General features: G+C 49.4%; 1 protein-coding gene across 8 annotated transcripts in view; it reads right to left on the bottom strand.

Moving 5' to 3' along the window:
* The window catches only part of SMAD6 (SMAD family member 6), an 80,961-nt gene that overhangs the window by 37,735 nt on the left and 18,876 nt on the right, over positions 1–24,350 (bottom strand). The gene's annotated exons all lie outside the window — the stretch shown is intronic.

Here is a 24,350-nt window from a genome sequence, read left to right on the forward strand (position 1 = left end):
CACTCAGATCTTGAGGATACAAGTCCAAGATGGGAAAGTGTTCTGACCAAGTAAAAGTGCCCTCCTGGAGTGGGAAGCCCTACTCTTTACCTCAGCAGAGGGGAAGTTTAAGGAACCAAGTGGAGGGGAACAGAACAGAAGGGAGAAGGGAGCCATCAAGAGCTGTTTTATTGTCAGGCCCAGGAAGTAGGTGGGGTGGGGGAGTCAAGATGAGGGGTAGAGGCGTGCCAGGCTAGGGGCTGCAAAAGAAGGGCCTCCTGGGTAGGGGGTGGGGTGGAGGGACTGAGACTGGAGCTCAGATTTTGAAAGCAGGATGTTTGGCTGGGGCCTCTCCTCTCAAATAAACAATCCACAATCTTATTCAAAACAGAGGGTCACTGCTGGGGAAAAGCTGGATCACCTTATTTCCATATCCCCTCCCCAGGGACATGACACCAGCCCTGCTGAGGGGTGGGATGAGAAGCAGTGGCAGGGATCTGGCTGGGAAGCGGCTGTCCTTGGCCCAGAGGTCACCTGGGGGAGCCCCCATCTTGCTGGATGTGTGGGGCCAGAGTCTTGCCAACTGACACCCTCCTGACCAGAGGTATCCAGATTCTTGGCCTGAGAGCCAGAAGGGGGCCCTGAGAACAAAATCTAGTCCCTTAAGAAAAATGAGGCTCAGATAGTGAGGCAACTACCCCGGTCACACAAGAACAGGGGGATGAAACTGACACCCAGACTCCCTGTCCAGTGCACTCCAGCATCAACAAGAAGGGTGGAGGATGTACAAACAGCAAAAAGACTCATCCCGTTTTCTTGGGTGATCTGGACCACTCCTTCATCACTTCCTTGGAGTCATTTGTCCCACAGAGCATTCATGCCCTTAGCCAGTATTTATGGAAAAGGGACGCTGTTCTAGGCTCAGGGTGCAGCCAGCTGTGAACAAGACTCAGGCCCTACTTCAAAGCGCTCATGTAGACTTCCACTGGTAACAAGCCGCTTTTTGTTATTCAACAATATTCACCACGCTTCTGGTCCCCCGAGCACTGAAAGAGCACTGAACCAGATGCCAGGGACAGAGGTGGCTGAAGCCGCGTGGCCCTGCCCACAGCCTGAACTCGCAGGTCCTGGGCTCACACTCGTTGCCTTTCAGGTGTCCAGCATCTTCCCCGTCCAAGGAGGCTGGGAAGCGGTGAAGTCTCGGCTCTCCTGCATGTTCCCACATGGCCTGACCCGAGGCAGGCCGAAGAGCATCCACTCAGAAACTGGGAGTGGACTATTTACCAAATGCCTCCCTTCCTCTGGCAGGAAGTCGCTCCCAGCACGGTGGTTTTTATTTTTTTATTTTTTTTTCAACTCTTTCTGGGCTCGTGGTTTGGAAATAGCCAAGGGTTGTTAGTTACGAGATCCGGGCCCTCTCCTGCTCGGCTGCTGGGAGAGAAAACGGATACAGCTTTTCCGGAGGGCACTCTGACCTTAGTGTGCATGGCCTTTGACCTAGCAGTCCCACTTCTAGGAATTTATCCTAAGAAGTAACCAATGATGCACGAGGAGATGTATGTGTGAGGATGCTCACCAAGAAAGCACAAGCGTTTGTGACTGTTAAAACCTAAATGTCTAGGCCCCTGGGGGGTTGGTAAGTAAATATGGCACATCCGTGAGATGGCGTAACTAAGAAGCCATTAAAAATCAGAGAATATTTGTTGAGGAAATGTTCTCAATATTGCTAAGAGAAAGAAAGGGAGCTACAAACGGTTGCATGTATGTACTTTTAATAATGCCCTTCTTCTCATTTGGCAATACTATCTTACCTAATAATAGACAAACATGTAAATTGACAGTACCTTCGCTATGCCCACAGCCAATCAGAGTGAGTATGCAAATTAGAAGGCCAAAGATGGTGGCTGTCCAGATGCTCTAGGTGCGGAGTGGCCAGGTGGGGCAGGGTGCCTGCTATGAGGCGGAGGGATCCCCCCCCACACACACCCCCCCACACCCCCCCCCCCCACACACACGCGCGCGCACGCGCAAAGGGATCTACAGGAGTAGAGTGCCGCAGCGAAGACAAGACTGCAGACTCCGGAGTCTGCAGCAAAGACAAAGAAGGCAGACTCTGGCCCAAGCGAAGGCCTGGGTCCCGGGTGCCGGAGGAAACCTGGTGCTGGAAGCCAAGGGAAGAAAGGCCTATTGCACGAATCTGTTCGTGCAATGGGCCTCTAGTAGTATATATGCAAATAGCTGATTTCTACTTCCCACTTTTTTTGTTAAGAAAGAGGATGACAAGAAAATTAATATTCTAAGCTAACTAAAAAATAAAAATGATTTTCTTTCAGGGTGGAAGAGTTAAGGGTAATTTGTTTTTCTTTTGTGCTTTTCTTGTTTTCTAAATGTTCTGCATTAATCATGTATTACTTTTTAAAAAAAGAAAGAAGAAATGCTATTGGGGTGGGTCTTTACTCCTTCACTAACTGGCGGTATTAAACAAGCCTTTTAATGTCTTTGGGAACCTCCTTTACTCATCTGTATGATGAGGACATAGTGAGTTTGACAGCTAGAAAGACAGGTGTTAGTGTACATCATCTCATTTCAGTCACAGAAGCCTCTTCAGGTAGATACCCATTTTACGGATGCAGAAACTGACTCCATGCCAGCCCAGAGGTCTCTAGTCAGCATCCACCCCCAACACCAGCCACCCCAAGTCAACCGAGTGGTAATGGCTCAGTAGAACCCTGGGAGAAAACTGCCCCACCACAGAGCCACCAACCCTTCTAAAAGCAAACTCTCAGCTGCTACATTCTCACTGCAAACTGCAGGGGACCCTCAAAATCACATGGGAATAAGGCACTGTAGGGTCTCTGGCTAGTAGGTGCATCCATCCATTCACTCTGCCTTCCCTGGGCAGCGACCACATCCAGATCAGGGGTGACTTATGGAAGTACCAGTTATGACCTGGTTTGGGAACTGAGGCCCCAAGAGGAAAAGGCCACACAGCTAGCGTGTGGCCCACCACATGCTGACCGTGGAGGGGCAGCCCCTCTGAAATGCCAGACCTCCAGGTGGGAGAATCCAAGGAAAAGACTTCCAGGACTAAGGCTTCAGGCAAGAACTCAGTAAAAGCACCCAAGCCCAGAAGCGAAGCCAGATCTCAGGCCGGGGATCCCAGTGGGCAGTCCAAAGCAAAGGCCATGTCCTCTGACCCACAGGGCTTCATAAATAAGGGATACCGACTGTGGCCAGGGTCAGAAATACCAATGGTGACCCTGAGAGCCAAGAGCTGCATCAGGAGAGGGCAGAGAGCCAGCCAGCCACCCCTTCCCTGGGGGAAGGGTCAACCAGCAAGAGCCCTATGGCCGGGTGCCATTCCTGTGGCTGCCAATTACTGTCCAAGGGCTGGCTGCACAACCCATGGGGCCCCAAGACCACAAACATCAGCGCTGCAGAACCCTGTGCAGGGTCTCACGGCCTGGAGACACCCGGGGGGAGGGGCCTGCCTCCTAAACCATCTTCAGGGAACTGAGGAAACCCCCGAGAGAACTTGCCCCTTTATTGACAATTACTACAGTGGGAACTACAGTAACTTCTCTCCTGCCCCCCCGCCCCCCGGTTCAATTCTGGGGCCCTCACAATGACCTTTCTGCTAGGGGGTAAAGTTTCCAGGTGCCCCAAGTGGCTTGGAGGGGAACTCTCGAAGGGTGTGACGTAGGTGGGATTACAAGGACTTCACCCTTAATGCCCAGAGAAGGGGCGCTTGATCAGGGCCACAGAGGACACTGACACCCTTCGGGGTAGGCTGAGAAAGCGGAGAAGGGCGTCCCTGGGGGGTGAGGAGCCCCAGGGTCATCACTGTGTGTGTGTCCTGGCTGTGAGCCCAAAGCTGCTCAAGCTGCCCTCAGAATCCCAGGCTAACTGGATAGCAGGATGTGGGGTGCACTGCACAAGGATGGGAGAGAGCCTCTGCTCCCCTGGAAAGTTGTGGGGAAACAGGACCACCTCTCTTAGAATCTGGCCCCCTCCTCTCTCAGAGACCCCTCATCTCAATTCACAGAGATCTGAGACCTCTACTGATTCTCCCAGCAGGGAACCCAAGCAGCGAGCAGCCTCGCCTGGTACAGGTCCGCCCCACCGTCCATGCCTCAGGACACTCTTACAGAGGTCCCCAGAGGGACAGGCGGCATTGGAATCTCTTGGGGCACTTGTTCAAAATGTACATTCCTGCCCTAGCCTGTTTGGCTCAGTGGGTAGAGCGTTAGCCTGTAGACAGAAGGGTCCCAGGTTTGATTCCGGTCAAAGGCACATGCCCAGGTTGTGGGCTTGATCCCCAGTAGGGAGTGTGCAGGAGGCAGCCGATCAATGATTCTCTCTCATCACTGATGTTTCTATCTCTCTCTCCCCTCTCCCTTCCTCTCTGAAATAAATTTTTAAAAACAATTAAAATTCAAAACAAACAAATCCTAAAATCTAAACTCTCCCTTAATTCTAGAAGAAGAGAAGAAGAAGAAAGAAGAAAGAAGAAGAAGAAGAAGAAGAAGAAGAAGAAGAAGAAAAGAAGAAGAAGAAGAAGAAGAAGAAGAAGAAGAAGAAGAATCCTTCTGGAATTCCATAGCAGTGATGGGTGCATACCACTGAGAATACACCAAAAAGCACCAAACTATTCACTTAAAAATGGCGAATTCTATGTTATGTGAATTTTACTTCAATTTTAAAATTGCCCTCAAAACGTACTCTGCTAGGCCCTGCCCTGAAGATTCTGATTCAGGGGACTGAGCATCTGCACTTAATACATGGATCCTGTCCAGGCCTGGAAACCCTCAACCCTGGATCCTGGTTTCCCACAGTACTGGACCTGAAAGTTACACATCCCCATTTTGCAGATGGGAAAACTGAGGTCCAGAGCAGGAAAAGGACCCAAAGCTCCTGCAGGATCCTAATGAAATTCTAGTAATCCTTCCCTAAGAGAGTGCCTGTGAGGCAAAGCCCCTCGGCCAGCATGGGGTGGTGTGGACTGACCTTCTAGCAGATGAGATGGGGAGGGGACCCCTTTCTGTCAGACTGTCCTGCACAGGGCAAAGACATCCACCATCGCGCCACCTGGGACCTGAGGAACCAGAAGGCAAAGGAGATGGAGATTTTTTTATTATTGTTATTTTTTAAATACGAATTATTTCCAGCCGGAAGGCAGAGGGATGAGGGCCATTGGAGGCCTCCGGCCGCCGGCACCCAGCCAGCCTCGTAAATGTCTGGCAGCTGGAGGGAGACTCAGCTCATTGCTATCGAAATGAGCTCGTTACTGCTAATTTCCTTGGCTCACCAACTGATGTATCCAGTGTGTTCCTGAATCTCCAAAGACAAGTTTCCTACGCCACCCTCAAGGGATCTGCCAAGAGTCACGGAGTGTAGGCGGAACTTCAGGGTGGCCTCAGTTTCCCCAACCAAAGTGTGGGCAGAAGAAAAGGGAGCAAAGACAGTTCATTCAACTGTAGCTGAGTCAACTGTACGTGGTTCAGGTTAACTTTTCCCCACTGGGCTGTTCACTTCTATGGGTGAAAGGGGAGATGACAGGGCAGTACAATCTCACTGTTGCCACTAAGAATAACCCCCACCACTTATCAAGCACCCACCATGTCCCTGGACACTACAAGGCACTTGGCATATGTTATCTCTTTTCATTTACACAACAAACTGGCAAACAGGACATCTTTATCACTCGCCTTTACAGAAACCAAGACTCGGAGAGTTCAAGGAACTTGCCCAGTCGCACAGCGAGTGAAGGGCAAGGCCTTCCTCTAAAGCCAGGACTCTACGAAGCAAGCAAGAAAAAGAGGCCCAACATAGCAGGGACGATGCCCGCCCTGTAAGCACACACAATCTAGGCAGCATGTGTGAAGGCTCCTCCTTAGTGGGAGTTCAGAGAGGAGAGCAAATACCCACTTGCCACCCCAAGCTGGAGTGACCAGAGAAGGCTTCCCGGAGGAGCCATCCTATTCATGCCCAGGGCTGCCAAAGCTGAAAGGAGGGAGTGGTTAACGCCACCCACGGCGGGTGTCCACCTCCCTGGGCCAGGCCCGGGCAGGAAGCAACACAGCCCAGAGGAGTGGTCAGGGAGGACCGAAGGAGCCAGAGTCACTGCCGGCCCTGGGGCAGAGCCCTCCTCCCGGCCTAGGTTCATCTTCCCACCTGGGAAGCCAGGTGTCCAACTGACGAGCTAGTAAGTCAGCCCTGGTCAATCCATAGGCCGGACTAGAACGAAGCCATCAAAAACAATGTTTACGAAGAGTGTTAATGACATGGGGAAATATTTATGTAATGCTGAGGGGGAAAGGCAGGATACAAAATTGTATTTTTTTAACAGAAATAAAAAAATTTAAACAGAGTAAGCCAAAATGTTAACAGTGGTTCTCTCTAGATGGTAGGATTATGGGAATTTCCTCCTTGCATCTCTCTGCACTTTTCTATGCTTTCCAAATTTCCCATAATGAGCCAGATGCTTCTTTGAGAAACAAAGGCAAATAGGTAGGTGTATTTCACACTAACCAAAATGATGCCACTGGTGGAGCCCCCTCTCTCTCCAAGGGTCCTAAGCTCTGCACACCTGCATCCCCAAGCAGCTCCCAGCTGGCCTGCCCTCCCAGCTGTGCAGAGAATGAGGGACCTGCACTGGGAGACAGACAGCCTGGGTAAGGCTCTCTCCAGGAGGCCCTAGGAGTGGCAATCTGAGGCCTCGGGATGATGGACACACGGGCCACATGTTCACTGGCCACTTCCCGTGACTGGAAGGCTGCTGGGTTGAACAATCCACACCTGAGTCCTATCTGCAGCCAGATGAGAGCCCTAACTCCCCATAGGTGATACAGGACCAAGAGAGGGATGCCTGTGAATGTACGAAAATATTCCCAGCATCCACCGTCCATGACCTTGCTCAAAAACGGAGGTGCCCACAAGCTGCCGAAGTGTCTGGCCTACTTCACCATTTTGGCGCATCCAGCTGAACCTGTTGTCTGGCCCCCAGTGTAGCCAGCACTCCCACACCCACCCCCCTTGGAGAGGATTAGTGGTAGGAAGGCTCCCTAGACAAAGCAGAGCTGTTTGTGAACACTGGGAAGCCTGGGGGTGGAGCATGGAAAAGTGGTTCCAGTAAGATGTTAGGTGAGAAGGGCAGAAAGGAAAATGTTATCCTCTATGCCACTGCATGGAGACAACGTGAAAATACGACGGAGACAAGATCCTGAAGGACAGAGAGAAAACTGAGCATGGCCGTCAGTATGGAATGAGCCCTTTTCTCTATTTTCTGAACCTCCTGGATCACTGTGACACCTGTTTCACGCACTATTTTCACGGGAGTGACATGAACAGACAGATTTACAAAAGTGGCCCGTGTGTGCCATCACTATTATCCAGTTCTGCTAAGTCCCCTCCACTGCACACATCCACCTGGGCCCTCCACATTCACTCGTGTCCAACTTTCCCTGGCTCCTTGGTCCAATCTGTCCCACAAGAATGAGAGCCCCTAAGGGCAGGGTCTGTTTTATTTATGTGTCCCCAGCCAGTGTAAAGTAGCCTCTCATTGTATATTTTCAACAGAAGTTAATACGAGGCGTTAAAAAACCATTCTCCTTTAAAACAAAACAAAACAAACAAAAAAACCCATTCTCCTTTTGCAAGATGAAGACAGTTCTATGAATGGATGGTGGTGATGGTTGCACAACAATGTGAATGTACTTGATGCCAATGAGCTGTACACTTAGGTTAAAGTGGTAAATTTTATCACAATATTTTTAAAAAGCAATTCTTTTAATACCCAAAGAACAAGTACCCAGTCTCCCCCTCTCCTCTTCCCCAGCCCCTTGGCCTCCTTCTGGGCCATGGTTCCTTTCAAAAGGCGGGAGGCTTCGCTCCTCACTTCCGTGTTTATCCGGTGGAGTTCTGGGAAGCGGAGAATCAGCCCAGGCTGGCTCCGGGTTTGCCACAGGGGCCTTTTTCCACCTACCCAGGCCCAGAGCTGGCACTGCACAACATCCTGGCTCACCGCTTTTTTCTCCCCTCAAGCCATTATAAACCTGTTTACCTTTGGGCTGCACAGGGCCTAGGCTCCAGGCAAACAAACGTAGATGCCAGCCCAGAAGAGGAGCAGCAGGAATGGGGAACTCTACTGGAGACAAGAGGGTAAGGAGGAAAGATGGGATCCCATTCTCACAAAATCCTTCCCTTTTTCTCCAACTCAATTCCCATTTTCCAAGTGCCTCCCCATGCCAGGCACCACTTTCCGACATGGAGAAGGACCAAGGTAGCAATGCAGGGGGCCAGCAGGCCCCTCACTCATTCCTGCTGAGGAATGAACCGCTATTGCAGAGTTTACACCATCAGTCAGTGGAGGGCAGAGAGGACAGCTCCGATTGAGGGTCAGAGCAGGCTCAGTGAGGAGGAGACAGGAGCTGGACCTCCAGAAGAGAGCCTAGCGTGTTGGCAGTGTGAGACAGGACCTGGTGCCAGGCTGAACTTGCTCCTGCCATGGGAGGATGCTGAATTGGAGAGGGTGACAAAAGGGCTCCCCTGCTTCTCCTAGCACATTCCTGGGCCCAAGCCAGGGCGGGGGCTCTGCGTACTTTCCAGGTACCAGAGGTTTGCTCTTGGTCTTGGTGGACTCCTTCCCACATGCGTGAACAATGAGACCTGGTAGTCTGAGCCAGTGATTCTTGGCCCTAGTTGCATGTTAGATTCACCTGCGGAGCTTTAAAAAACTACTGAGGGGAGGAGGCGGGTGTCCAACAGAGCCTCCAATTTCATCAGTCGGGGTGCTCAGGCATCAGTAATTTTCAAAGCTGCCCAGATGATTCTGATGGACTCTGCTTTCAGGCAGCACCTTAATGAGGCCCTGGCAAGAACTACCTCCAAAACCTCTGGTTAGCGCTGTACCCATTAGGGTTGAAAAACAGAAGCTTTAGTGTCTATGAATCTTGATTCTCCACCACTTACAATTAAGTGCCTTAGGTAGGACTGTCAGGTAAAATACAAGATGCCCAGTTAAAATCTGAATTTCAGATAAACAGTGAAAAACTTTTTAATGTATATCCCAAATGCTGCATGGGACATACTTAAATTTGTTGTTGTTTATCTGAATTTCAAATATAACTGGAATCCTGTATTTTTATTTGCTAAATCTGGCAACCCTAGACTTAGGGCTGATTACTTAACTTCTCTGAGTCTCAACTTCCCCATCTGTCGCGGGAAAATAACCCAGGTGAGAGAAAGCAGTGAGCTGTTTGGCATAAAGCCAACACTCAGTGGGTGGAAGTTACCTTTCCCTTCCTTCCTTCTCAGAACCTCGTTTCAGTAAAGATTTTCTTTTTCTTTCTTTAAAAAAACAACAACATATATATATACATATATAAATACACATATACACACACACACTCACACACACACATATATATTAATATATTTTTACTGATTTCAGAGATGCAGGGAGAAGGAAAGAGATAGAAACATCAATGATGAGAGAGAATCATTGATTAGCTGCCTCCTGCATGCCTCACACTGGGGATCAAGCCTACAACCCTGGCATGTGCCCTGACCAGGAATCGAACCGTGACCTTCTGGTTCATAGGTCAATGCTCAACCACTGAGCCATGCAGGCTGGGCAAGATTTTATTTTTCATTATGGAAAATTTTAAGTATATACCAAAAATTAATAGTAAAAATAAACTCCTATATAAATCCATGTAGTGGATGCTGTTACATGCCCCACCCAGGTCCCCTTTAGCCCCAGCTACCAGGTTAGGCTGCCACTGGTTCACAGATGCCCTTTATGGGAGAATTGTCCTGGGTCAGGTGATTATAGCCCCCCCACCACCACCACCAACATGGGAACAAAAGGCTGACCCCCCTTGCCTCAAGGTGTGACCAACTCTGTGGTGCAGTTCCCGCCCCAGAGCTCCCTGTGGATCAGGCTGAGGCTGGACTCCAGCTGAGACCAAATGCTTGCTGCCCCATCCTGCTTCCCTCACTGGCTTCTCCTGCAAACATCCCCCCGCCCCCCGCCCCAATAAATCACACACATCCAAATCTGTACCTCAGACTCTGCTTTTAAGAACTCAACCTAATTAAAGTTCACTCATTTAACAATTACACGGATTGCTTCACTTAGCCCCCTGTATGTAGTTATTTGCCTGTTTGTTTGGCTGAAGTACGTACCTCATATCATTTCCCCCTACATCCTTCATTACACATCTCTAAAAAAATATGGGCAGTTAGTTAGGTTTTGACTTCCTTCCCCGATTTTTCCTCCCAAAGGAGAAGGCTCTTGTGGGGGAAAGAGTCACAGCTCCCATCAATGCCAAGGAACAGGGACCAGAGGCCAACCAGGCGGGCACAAGGCCATCCACTCTGGCTCCAGCCAAGCCCCGGACTATGGCATGGCTTTGGTGGCCAGCAGGCCCTGGTCACCCCAGGTCCCACCTCTTTTGTGTGGGTCAAGAGCTCTCGGGCCATGTCCCAGCATCCTCTTGGGGATGCTTGCCAGGGTCTAAGTTTCTCTCTATTCTTAAAGAGGGGGATGATGTGGGAAGGCCAACCCAGCCATGGCTATCCACTGGCCAAAGGCCCTGCCCGCCCTTCTGCCTGGACCCTGGACAGTCCCACCAACCTGGAGGCATAGCTGCAAGGGCCCACACTCTCCATGCCAAAGAGCCTGCTATGGCAGGACGTACCACAGATTGAGGAAAAGGGCACACCAACTTGTTATATGATTATAATGAAATACACATAATATAAAAATAGCCATTTTGAAGTGTACAGTTCAGTGGCATTAAGTACACTCACAATGCTGTGCAGACCTCCCCACTACCTAGTTCAGTGGCCGGCAAACTCATTAGTCAACAGAGCCAAATATCAACAGTACAACGATTGAAATTTCTTTTGAGAGCCAAATTTTTTAAACTTAAACTTCTTCTAACGCCACTTCTTCAAAATAGACTCGCCCAGGCCGTGGTATTCTGTGGAAGAGCCACACTCAAGGGGCCAAAGAGCCACATGTGGCTTGCGAGACGCAGTTTGCCGACCACTGACCTAGTTCATCGGAAACCCTGTGCTTATGAGTAATTCTTCCCCATCCACACCCGCTTTTTAGTTCCTTCACTTGCTACCTCTGTGACTCTAGTAAATAAGTGAAACCTCTGAGTCTCAGTTTCTTAATCTGTAAAATGGGGTGATAACTCATAGAGGTGCAGAGGTGCCAGAAAACCAAAGTTAATGAGCACTAAATGCCAAGAGCTGCTCCTGGCTCTATTAAGTAACGGCCACAGGGGCCTCTATGGCCAAGACAGCTCTTCCCCTCCCTCCCCTCGCCTCCCTGGTCATACTCCTCAGGCTCCTGGGTCACCTGCAGTGACTAGGGGGAAAGGAGGCTGCTTCCCCCTCGCAGAGGCAGAGCAATGGGAATGAGCACTCATGGCTTCCAGTGTTTTCCCCTAGCCATGCCCAGACCCTGTTCCAAACCAAAGAGTTACAAAGGCCTTTAAACTCCACACTTGGGGTGAGGTCAGCCAAAACCCGAGCACAGGGCTCTTGTACTTTGAAAACAGCCAAACGTGAACTGGCCCCTCCTGAGGGTCACAGCTCCCAGCCGCCTTCTGGCAGCAGCAGGCACGGATGGCCGCCTCTCCAGCCTCTCTCCTTCTCCCCACCTCCCTCCTGGCTGTGGCAGTGGTGTCACCTCCCACGCACCATGCTGTGCTGTCTTTCCCCGTCCAAATCAGGGGTCCTGTACACCCATCAGCTGCTGTGCAAGCCCAGGCCAGTGTTGTACACTCTCAGTTCTGTGAAATGAGAGGGTTCCCTAAGACGGACTCAGCTCTCTTCTAAATCCCCCAGCCTGGAGTTTAGGTGAACATCAAGCTCAGAGCTGGAAGGGACCTCACCACCAGGTCATCTGATCCACTTCTCTCCACTGCCTTCCATTGTACAGACAGGAAACTGACACCCAAAGCCTTAAGCAACTCACCCAAGATGTCACATCTGACTCAGTAGGATAAATTCACACTTGACTATCTTAGGGAACGGCAGGAGGCAGAAGTGATGTTTCTGAGAGTCAAGGAGAAAAAATTCTCCATTTTGTAACTCTTCCCCTGAAACATGGCACCCAATGCAAAGCATCAGTGCCATTAAAATCCCATGCATACAAAAATAAAATAAAATAAATCCTATGCACCCAAAGTCAATATATAAAAATTAAGTGTATGTCTATATTCTAGTAAATAACTACAGTATGTATTCCAACGTACACTAGTACCAAGAAGCATGAACTACACTGGTATAAATGTAGCAACAGTGTGCAAGATCTGTATTCTCTGATGAGAGAAATCAAAGACCTAAATGTATAGAGCCTGTGCCATATTCATTGATTGGAAAACTCAATATTGTCAAGATGCCAATTCTGCCCAAACTCATCTATAGATTCAATGCAAACCCAATCAAAATCCCAGCAGGCTTTTTTGTATAAATCCACAGCTGAATCTAAAATGAATATGGAAATGAAAATGCCTAAAATAACCAAAACAACTTTGAAAAAGAGGACTCACGCTAATGGAGTGAAGCTGCAGTAAGCAAGATAGTGCAGTATTGGTAAAAGGATGGACACATAGACAATAAAACAGAATATAATCCAGAAAGAGAACACAAATGATCAATTAATTTTTGACAAAGAGGCTAACATAACTCAAAAGAGTTGTCTTTTCAACAAATGGTACTAGAACAATTGGACCTCCTTATCTCATATACAAAAATTATATAAGCCTTAATGTAAAACCTAAACCTATAAAATTTCTAGGAGAAAATCTTTGTGACCCTAGGTTTGGCAATGTTCTTCATACAACACAAAAAGCATGAAAAGAAACACCTAATAAATTGGTCTTCAGAAAATTTAAAAACTTCTGTTCTTCAAAAGTCTCCATTACGAAAATGGAAAGACAAACCATGGACTGGGAGAAAATCGTTATAAAATACATCTTTTAAAGGACTGATAGACAGAATATGTAAAGAACTTTCAAAATTCAATAAGAAAGCAACCCAATATAAAAAATGTGCTAAGATCTAAACAGACACTTCACCAAAGATGTACAGTACAGCTGGCAAATAAGTATCAGAAAAGATGTTCAACCTCATTAGTCATTAGGAAAATGTGAATTAAAACCACAATGAAATACCACTACATATCTATTACAATAACCCAAATAAAAATAAACTGGCCCTATCAAATGCTGGTAAGGAGAGTAATGGGGGAGGGAGGATGGGAGATATCTGTAATACTATAAACAATAAAAAAAATATATTTTTAAAAAATGCTGGTGAGAATATGGAGTAACTGGAACTCTCACACACTGCGGATGAGATTGCAAAATGGTACAATCGCTTTGGAAAACCATTGGGCTGTTTTTTATGAAGTTAAGCACACCTTTAACCATATACCCAGCAATCCTACTCCTGGGTATTTACTCCGTGATTCAAAACTTAGGTTCACTCAAAAACCTAAACACAAATGGTTATAACCAAAAACACTGGAAATAACCTAAACGTTCATCCAAGCAACATGGATAAATCTCAAATTATTATTCTGAGTTTTTTGTTTTTTTTTAAGGGCATAATAAAAGTTACTTGCTGCCCAGCCGGTATGGCTCAGTGGTTGAGCGTCGACCTATGAACCTGGAGGTCATGGTTTGATTCCTGGTCAGGGCACATATCCAGGTTGTGGGCTCCATCCCCAGTGTGTGGCATGCAGGAAGCAGCCAATCAATGATTCTTTCTCATCATTGGTATTTCTCTCTCTCTCTCCCTCTCCTTTCCTCTCTGAAATCAATAAACATCTATTTGAAAAAAAATAAAGTTACTTGCTGTATGATTACACTTGTAGGATATTCAAGAAAAGGCAAAACCATCAAGATGGAAATCAGATGGCAGTTACCAGGAGCTAAAGGTTGGGGTAAGGGCTGACCATAAAGGGGCACCAAGGAACTTTCCGGGGCAATGGAAATGCTCTGTATCTTGATTATGATAATGGTAACACAACTACCAAAATTGACAAAATGATGCACTTTCAAAAAGTGTTACTGTATGTAGACTGTATCTTAGTAAACTAAACCAAACAAACCTTATGCAGCCTCATGAGGACTTGTCTTGTTTCTCCAGCCAGCCTGCAGGCTCACTGATAGAATGTGAGGGTGATTCAGGCCCAAACAGGCAGAGCGACTTGTCCAAGGACACAAGTTCTGGAGTCAACCCCACCTTTGCCACTTATCAGCTTGGTGCCCCTGGGCAAATTACTCCTCTCTAAGACTCAGTTTTCTCATCCGAAAAACGAAAAATGTGTGTAATTAACATAACCTACCTCATTGGGACTGAATGGGCTTAACGAATAAGAAACACAGTGTCCGCCACAAGTTTTGCTCTCAAATTTTAGCCATTATTATTACTTCTTTTACTGCTATTGCCATTATTACTGTGAAACAGCCTGGACTGAGTTGCAGGTTCCAATCCATGTTTTCCTGCACAGGGTGGGCGATGCCAGGCACCAGGGACAGCAGTTTCCCTGAGGGGCATAGGCGGGCCCAGGCCCTGACCAGAAGGCACTCGTTCCGTCTGGTTGGGGCAGCGGATAAACTCAATGCAGTTAACTCACTGCAAGGGAGGGGTACAGAGATGAAAAGTACTGCAAGTTCAGAAAAGAGAGAAGCCACTGTGGACTATGCAATTCCTGACAGCTTCCTGGAAAATGAAGGCTTTTAATTATCTCCAAAGGACAAATCAGGTGTAATTAAATCAAAGGAGAGGAGCTATCAGGAAGGCAGGACATCAGAAAACCCTTCTACCCCTAACTTCTCCCCACCCATCCCTGGCAAAAGGCAGTAGGCAGCCCACTGCCTTAGCATTTCCTCCCAAGGAACAGCCCAGGGCCAAGGGAAGGGCTAGGCATGACAGCACGAAGTCAGGCGCCATGCGTTAGCCAGGCACCCACATGTGTCCCCACATCTGGACAGGAGGCTCCAGCAGAGGGCTGGCCCGGGATGCTGGGCTTTCACTTTCCCCCCTTTTTTCCCATGGATCTGAATTTGGGTTTGTCTGGGGAGTGTTTTCTTAAGCCCAAGTGTTTTTCCTGCAGCCCCGGCCGCCCCCTCCCTGCCCCTCCTGGCCTCGTCTGGAGTGCCAGTCCAGTGAACCGCTGCCTGGCTGGGCCGCCGGCTGCCTTTGATGCGCACCCCTCCCCAGACTTCAATGTCGCTGTGTGCACGGCCCCTTTAATAAGTTATTTCCGTGGAAAACCCTGGTAACTCCGTTGTGAATCAAGCCTATAAACACCTCAAACCCATCAAAGCACCCAAGAAAGGAAGGGGGTGGGCAAGCGAGGAAAATCTCTTACAGTAACTCACACACTGCTCCCTCCTGAGGGCCTAGGCAGCTTGTTGTCAGAGGTCCCCCCTGGGCTGAGCCACCCCAAAGTCCAGGGATCCAAAGCCCCAAAAGACAATGCCTGTCTGTGTGTCCTGGGGATGATGCAAGAGGCGAGTCCCGACCCAACACCCAGCAAGACGTACACCCAGAGAAGCAAACCCGACCGGCTGCTCCCGGGGCCCAGGAAAGTCATGTTTTGGCTCCCGGTGAAAGGCCCAGCTTATTGGAAACACGCTTCTTTTCTAATGTTTGGTTTCCTTTCACTCTTTTCTCCTTTTTGTTTTTTCCAGAGTGCACTGCCCAGGGCCTTCCAAGAGGATATGGAGCTAAAATCCTGCCTCGGGGTGAAGGGCGGAGGCGGAGTCCAGGACCAGAATTGCTCAGAGTGGCGCACTAGGCACCACCTCCATGTGGGCAGAGGCTCTGGACACTGAGCGTGGAAACCCCAGGTCTAGACTGAGCTCTGCCATTGGGAGCTGTGGGGCCAAGGACAGGCACTGCCCCTCTCAAGGTCTCGGTAAAATGGGTGGAATGAACCAAAGCGCCCCTAGAAGTGTTCCTGACGGAACACTGTGGCTTTGGACAACGGTCCAGCATGGAATAAAGCTGACCACACGATTAATGGGGAGCCTAGAGCATCCAGTCCCAAGTATACGCCCAAGAGAAGTGTGTCCTTATGTCCACAGAAAGGCCTGCCCAGGAATAGTTATGGTAACATCATGGATAGAACCAGAAAATGGACACCACCCAAGTGCCCTTTAGTAGTGAAATGCATACATTAGAGTAGGAGAACCGAGGTCTGTGCCCAGAGAATATTATCCAGCAATGAATGAGCCATCACAGGTGTCCCAACACTACGGAGGGGCTTTGCAAACATACAAAAGAGCACAGACGATTGGTGTTGCCAGAGGTGGGGTAGGGAATGGTGTGTGTGTGAGGTGGTCAAAAGGTACAAATTGCCAGGATAAGGTAAGTAAGTTCCGGGGTTGTAATTGACAGCACAGTGACTACAGTTAACACAGATGTATGGCATATACCAGTGGTCGGCAAACTCATTAGTCAACAGAGCCAAATATCAACAGTACAACGATTGAAATTTCTTTTGAGAGTCAAATTTTTTAAACTTAAACTTCTTCTAACGCCACTTCTTCAAAATAGACTCACCCAGGCCATGGTATTTTGTGGAAGAGCCACACTCAAGGGGCCAAAGAGCCGCATGTGGCTCTCGAGCCGCAGTTTGCCGACCACGTGTATATACAAAAGTTGTTAAGAGTAGATCCTGAGAGATCTTATCACAAGAAAAAAATTGTAACTGTGTAGTGATGGCAGTTAACTTATTATTGTAATCATTTTGCAATATATAAGGTATCAAATCATGATGTTGTACACCTGAAATTAATACGTTATGTCAATTATATCACAAATAAAAGAAAAAATAAGAACACAGTGTATACTTCCATTTGTCCCAGGTTCAAAGACAGGAAAATTCATCCATGGTGTTCCAGGTCAGAATAGAGCTTAGTTGCCCAGGGAGGGTGGTGGGCGGGTGTTGGGGAGTGACTGGAAGGGATCCTGAGAGGGGGCTTCCGACACAGTGTTCTGTTTCTTGGTCTGGGCAGTAGTTACACAAATACATTTGGTCTGAAAACACTGTTCACTTGTGATGTTTGTGCTTTCTGCATATTGTACATCAACCATGTCAAACTCAACGGCTGACACGGGCCAAATAAACAAGGGTTAAGTTTATGTGGGCCGCAAAAAACAAAAGCTTCAATTTTCATAGAAACGTAGGTTTATTTCGATAGAGACATGCTGAAAACAAAGAGCTGAAATAAATGAGTAATAGTTCACATAAAATAGTAGGATATTTTAATAAAAATTAATATTTTTTCTTGAACATTAACTTACCAGACACTGAATAACTGCACAAATTAATAAGTGTAATGCAAATAAACCTCTTTTTCTTGTTCTCTGAAAGCAAAATATTTCCTGTTACGCACACCAAACAAGTCAGTACAAGACTAATGACGTGGCAATCGGCTGCTAAAATATTCACTGCTAGTATTAGTGGAGAGAAATAGTGGAGGGAAATGAATGCAACACCATTATAGTGATCAGTCACTAGCGAACGTTGTAGTTCATTATTAATACCCTCAGCCCAGCCTGTACCAATCTGGGACCCCTCGAGGGATGTCCCACTGCCGGTAACGGGCAGTCGGACATCCCTCTCACAATCCAGGACTGCTGGCTCCCAACTGCTCACCTGCCTGCCTTCCTGATTGCCCCTAACCACTTCTGCCTGCCAGCCTGATCACTCCCTAACGACTCTGCTGCCAGCCTGTTTGCCCCCAACTTCCCTCCTCTGATGGCCTGGTCACCCCTAACTGCCCTCCCCTGCAGGGTTGATCACCTCCAACTGCCCTCCCTTGCAGGCCTGGTCCTTCTCAACTGCCCTCCCTTGCAGGCCGGGTGCCTCCCAACTGCCCTCTCCTGCTGGCCATCTTGTGTCCACATGGGGGCAGGATCTTTGACCACATGGGGGCAGCTATATTGTGTGTTGCAGTGATGATCAATCTGCATAGTACTCTTTTATTAGATAGGATAGAGGCCTGGTACAGGGGTGGGGGCCAGCTGGTTTGCCCGGAAGGGTGTCCCGGATCAGGGTGGGGTTCCCTTGGGGCGTGGGGCGGCCTGAGCAAGGGGCCTGTGGTGGTTTGCAACAGGACATTGTAAAAATTATGTTACGAATTTTTTATTAAAACGTTTCTTACATACTGTTATATTGGCTGGACCGCAAAAATATTTGTTGTGGGCCGCATGCGGCCCGCAGCCAGCGAGTTTGACATGCTTATTGTAATCAATAAAAAGTTTACATTAAGCAAACAGAACTCTACACTCTGGGCTCATACAAACCTATTCTCTATAAGGCTGCAGTCAATCTACCTATCAATCAAAAGGACTTCTGGGGCATGTAGCTGTGGCCCACCACAGAGGAAAGTCCAGTCCTTCCTGACGTGGCATTCAAGGCCCTCCCTCTAGGCCTCCCTTCTTACGGCCCTGCCAGGATCACTCCCCTTCCTAGAACAACCATTTCGCATCACCTTGCCTTTGCCCAGCAGTTCCCCGGGCCTGGGGTGCCCTTCCCTCTCAGCCTGGTTAAACCCTCCTCCTTCAGTTCTAGCTCTGCTCCCAGCCCACACTTTTCACTTTGGAAACAGCATTCACCTGCCTCTCTCTAGGGCAGTGGTCGGCAAACTCATTAGTCAACAGAGCGAAATATCAACAGTACAACGACTGAAATTTCTTTTGAGAGCCGAAAACCGACTTCTGCGCATGGGCCACGAAGTTTCAATCGCACTGTACGTGCACACCTGCATGCAGTATTTTATGGAAGAGCCACACACACTCAAGGGGCCAAAGAGCCACATGTGGCTCGCGAGCCGCAGTTTGCCAACCACTGCTCTAGGGTTACATTAGATTCCAACATATCTTCTCCTTCATGCCATTCTCTTCCTCATGCTAATACTTGGTTACCAATTCACTTAATTACCACCTACTGAAAACTGGGTGTGTGCCAGGCACTGTGCTATCTACGGTACTTACGGGATCTCCAAAGCACCTGTGAGGTGTTGCCCAGCCCACTTGTCAGAAGTGGGGTGAAGTGAGGCTGCAAAATGGAGGCTGTGTGAATTAGACCACAGGTCTGTCTGGCCCCAAAGCCTGGGCTTTTCACCCCTGAGTCTTGAATCCCCAGCATCCCCCTGTCATCTGTACCTTTTACTACACACCCTACTACTCCAAGGTCTAGAAGCAGGTCTGGACAGAGCTGAGTGGCTCATTTAATTCTTAGTAAAGCTATTGAGACCCAAGGGAGGTGTCAAGATAACAAGGAGGGCATAAGAGCTCAGGTGGGGCTGGCCAAGCTTCCGAGAGCAATCACAGAGAACCCTCCTTCCTGCGAAGACAAAAACCACATCTCCACACGCTCACCTTCCACCGAGTGTCTTTGAAAATCACTTTTACCACCCTCCAGGCTGAGCTTTCTCACCTGAAAACTGCAAGTACAACACCAGGTTGTGGCAAGAATCAAACATGTAGGGACCTGGTGACCCTCAGAGGGACAGTCCGACGTGACCTCACTGGTGCTCACATACCGCTAAACCCCAGAACACACATCACAGCAGAAGGGACCAGAGCCAGGCAGCTCACAAAGCAGGCTGCTCTAAGATGCCACGTGTGCCTGTACCCAGAAATGACAAAGTACAGGCTGGGGCCCGGATACAGAAAAGGCTCCTGCCTTGAGGGGAAGATGGCTGGATGCTCTAGGTCCCAGGTTCTAGGTCTATTCAGACCTGTGTTTTCAGCCTTGACTGCATATTAGAATCACTTGGGGAAATTTTTAAAATCCTGAATCCCAGTCTTCCCCAACCACTTCTGGAATGGGGTCTCAGCCATTTAAAAAGTCTGCACGGGACTCTGTGCAAAGAGGGCTGAGGATAAATGAGTGAGACTGATTGGCCCATTTACAGATGGAGGAGCTGCGTGGGAACAACTTGAGATCACCAAAAAGACGTGATCAGGCCTGGAACCTGGGTCTCCTGGCCCCCAGGTGTGTCACTCCTTGAGACTTAAGAGGAAGCTCCTGGGGTTCTCTCCAGCCTTTGCCCTGTGAGGAAGGGGGCTGGCAGTTAAGACACAGCTGAGCAGCCTGGTAGGAGGAGACTGAGTCCGTGTCCCTCACACCTGCGCCCTCTCTACCCACCTCAGCTCCTCTCTCGGGTCAAACAGCAGCAGAGGCTCTGGAGATAGGGCTCCTCCACCTTGAAAAACCAGGGTCTCCGGGAGCCTGAGACTGACAACATGAGCTGAGAGTCAAGGGTGTGGAGAAGCCGCGGCCTCTCTACGAATCACAAACACAACCCCAACATCCCCTGCACACCAGGCCCGGAGCTGGGCGCCACGTGGGGAAGACCCTGGCCCTGCCCTCAGAGTCAAGCATCCCCGGCCCCATTCCCAACATCTGCCCTCGGAGAGCAATCTGGAGTCCTTGTTTTGGCAACAGTGTTCCCCCTTCTCCTGTGACCCTGCGGGCAGGCCTGGGAGGGACCTAAAATCTAAGGGCCAGAGCTGACACGTGGTCGGCAGAAAACCACACAGTCACTGAGTGGAAGGCTGGGCCCCGGCACAGAGGCTGAGAAAGGTAGGCTCTCCGTGCCCGACATGAAGCAGTGGGCAGAGGGCTGAGGGGGTGAGTAAAGACAGGCAGAAGGGGAGACAGTTGGGGACTTCCTGGGGCTCACACACCCTGATGGCTGATGCGGACAGCCTGTCTACAAAGGTGCCTGCTGGATGCCCCATTTCACCCCATTCAGCCCAAAAGGCTGAAACCGGAGTGTGAGCCAGAACAGCTGTACTCTGCCTCCATCCCTCTCCCAACATACCCCACGGATCACATCTGGCTAGCAAAGCCCCTCCCCTTAGCTGCTTCCCAGGGCTGCTGAGGAGCCACAGAGACCCCTGGCCCAATCCCTCCTGATTTCAGGCCACGTGACTGTGTGACAGCTCCCACCTCTCCCAGCTCTGCCCAGTGCTGGCACAACCCTGGGCACTCAGGGAGATCGGGATGGCTTCCGGGCTCCTATCTCTGAGCTACCCTCTCCTCTCTGCAGTGATTCACTTTACAGTCTGAGATGGTGGCTTGGGTGTCTGCTCCAGACCTGAGACCTACTCTACCCCAGGGTGAGGGTAGCATCCGTCCCTCAGGCCACGGCAGCCCCTGCTTTGCAGAAGTGCCAGCCCCCAAGGCCTGACTCACTCTGGCTGGGGGTGCCAGGCCCTGACTTTTGGGGGTGTGTGAGGGAAGGCCTGTGGACACCAGGAATTCTTTCCACAAGGGCAACTGGAAAAGTCATGCATCTCTGCTTCCCTTGGCGGCCAAGGACCACGGAGGGAGAATGTTTAATATAAAAACATCTGACAAAGTACCTTCGGGATATATTTTTTGCATCAAAGAAGAAGCTCTTGGCAACAGCCGCTCTACCCCGACAAGGAAACTTTCAAGCGCAGCTCCCGATTGTTACAGACGCCCGGGAAAGCGTGCCAGCAGAGACAGGAGGAGGGCGAGCCATGGGGCCTGGCAGACAGATGGTTGTGATTAGGCTGGATGCAACCAAGTGCATTTTCTGGAATTTCAGGTCTCCTGAGAAAACCTGCCGGTTCCCCCCGTGATGCAGGCCGCCCAAAGTGTAGGGGCCATCTGCCTCCAACTCAGAGTCGAGCAGCCCTGGACAGGAACAGGCTCCCCCTCAGCCCAACAGCTCCCTCTCAGAAGCCCACCCACCCACCATCTCACGAGTGATTCATTTATTCATCCAGCAACCGTCCTATGAACAGAGCTGCTGTGGGGCCTGGTGACAAGTGTACATACTGAATCTGGGGTAACCAGGGACACAGAAGCCCCCAAGGAGCCAGAACTGTGTGAGTCCTACATCTTGCAGGGGACATAGAGGGCACCATGCCAGACACTAGGGAACCCAACAGGGGCCAGACTAACTAGGTTCTAATGCTAGTCCTACTGATTTCTAGCTGGGTGATCTTGGGCAAGTTATTTAACTTCTCTGGGCCTCAATTACTTCTCCTCTAACATGGCTAATAAAAGTGGTTACTTCAGTTCTGGCTGGTGTGGCTCAGTTGGTTGGGCATCATCCTGGGCACCAAGGTGTTGCCAGTTCGATTCCCAGTCAGGGTACATGCCTGGGTTGTTGGCTCCATCCCTGGCAAGGGGCATGCAAGAGGCAGCCGATGGTGTCTCTCTCTCTCTCTCTCTCTCTCTCTCTCTCTCTCTCTCTCTGCCTTCCTCTCTAAAAATCAATTTTTAAAATCTTTTAAAAAAAAGTAACTACTTCATAAGAGCTGTGTGGAGGATTCCATGAATGAATGCGTGCACAACACGCACTTAGAGAGTATCTGGCTCAGAGCTGTGTTAGTTATGATTCTTTAATATGTGCTATGATCTTTCTGTCTTTATATGTTCTCTCTCTCTGGATCTCTCAGCAACCACCCTATGAGCAGGATCCTTTGTCCCAGGCAAAAAGTCATTTATTTATTCCACAGTGACCTCTGTCTAGGCAGTAGGCCCTATGCTGGATGCCTGACAAGGTCCAAGGCCCTGCAGGACCAAGTACATCCCAAAGTCTCCCTGGCCCCAGGGACCAGTCCCTCTCATCCAGCCCATTCCAACCAGTTCAAGATACGCTCTCTGGATTCACCTTTTCCTGTTCTCCCATCTCACACACATTAACTTTCTAGCCACAAACTAACTAAGAACACATGGTGATACCGCACACCGCCCTGCTTCTGCATAAGCTGTTCCTTCTATCTGACAGGCTGTCTATACCCTGTTGTCTTCTTGCCATTCCCACCCCAACAGAGTCTCCTGCTCTAATTTCTGTGCTGATGCTAAACCATGCCCACAGTTCCACGGCATTTAACACAATCACTCACGATTCTTTGCTTGCTGTCTACTTCCCCTTCTAGACCATCATCAGCTCCTCCAGGGTAAGGTCCAGGCGTTCTTCACTTTGTATCACCTGATACTGGCATACAGTAGGTTCTTAACAAATGTTCAATACATGGACCTGTCACCCCAAAGCCTACAGTCAGGAAACATACCAGCCCTGGGGTCTCTGTCAGAGATCCAGAGGATGTGAAACTGGTGACCTCTGGCAAGTCCGTCTCCCTCTCTGGGCCTTGGATTCTTCATCGGTCCAGGGTACCCCCACTCCATTTCCTAAGCTTTAGTGTTTTAGAAAAGGGGGAAATCCAGGACACCAATCCTCCCCTCCCTCCACATGGTCTTGTCCCAGACATTAGTTTTGCTTTGGAACAATGACGACAAGCTAAGATGCTGTAGGCCAGAAGCCCCAATTCTCCACACAACCCCTCAGGGCTCAGGACCTGGTACCCTCTGCCTAGAACACATGAGCATCAAGGAGCCCCTGAGATCAGTGACCCAATGGCCCCCACATAGAGTTGAGCAAACTGAGATTAGAGAGTGAGGAGCTTACCTGAGATCACAGCAGGGGAACAGGCAAAGCCAAGCCTGGAACCCACTCTAGCTTTGTGGTAAACCCCGTATGCTTCATGGCCAACCAGGCTGCCCAGAACCCCTCCACCACTACCTGTTCCTCCCAGGACTGCTGAAGTCACCTTTGTCACTCCTGCCCTTCACCCCTCACCACCTCTACTCCAACTTTACACAACCGGCCCAGGAAGAATGGGTCCCTTTGTGAAATATCAGGAGGTCTTAAGGAGGGACGAAGGCTCTTTTTTCCTTTGGTTGGTCAAAGCTAAAAAACGCAAGGCAGAGGCTTGATGCAAGTTCCAAATGCTCCTTCTCCCCCACCCCCACACCAAGAGAAGGCAAGGAGTCTGAGGCCATTTCTGAATTGGAAGCTGCAAGCTGGTCCTGGCCCAGGAGCTCAGGGTCCACCACCTCTAGACCGGAGCCTGACTTGGGTAGAGTGAGTGGGTATGGGCCATACCCAAGGGTCAGCTCTTAACCCAGGGGGACTAATCTAGGTTCCTATCTAATTGTGTCAGGACACCAGATGGCCCAAACTCCAGGAAAAACATCCTCTTGCCCTCCAAAACCAAACAAAACCCTCTTTTTAGCTAAAACTTTACCCCCTGCCCACTCACTGGACATGCAGCAGCCCTAGGCCCATAGGCAATGAGCACTCTCACGTGTCAGGATTGAGCATGGTCATGCACAGCAATGTTGTCCAGGGTGTGATCAGTCTGTAAATATTCACCAAGCTGGACACTTACCTGTGCATTCTGGGTATTACAGTTTTTAACAGATTTACCCAGGCCCTGGCCTCCCCTTGCCTTGTCTCCCATCAACACCTGATGCTTTGCTTTGCAGCCCATCTGAC

This window comes from Eptesicus fuscus, chromosome 5 (genome assembly GCF_027574615.1).
Source record: "Eptesicus fuscus isolate TK198812 chromosome 5, DD_ASM_mEF_20220401, whole genome shotgun sequence".
Lineage (NCBI taxonomy): Eukaryota > Metazoa > Chordata > Mammalia > Chiroptera > Vespertilionidae > Eptesicus > Eptesicus fuscus.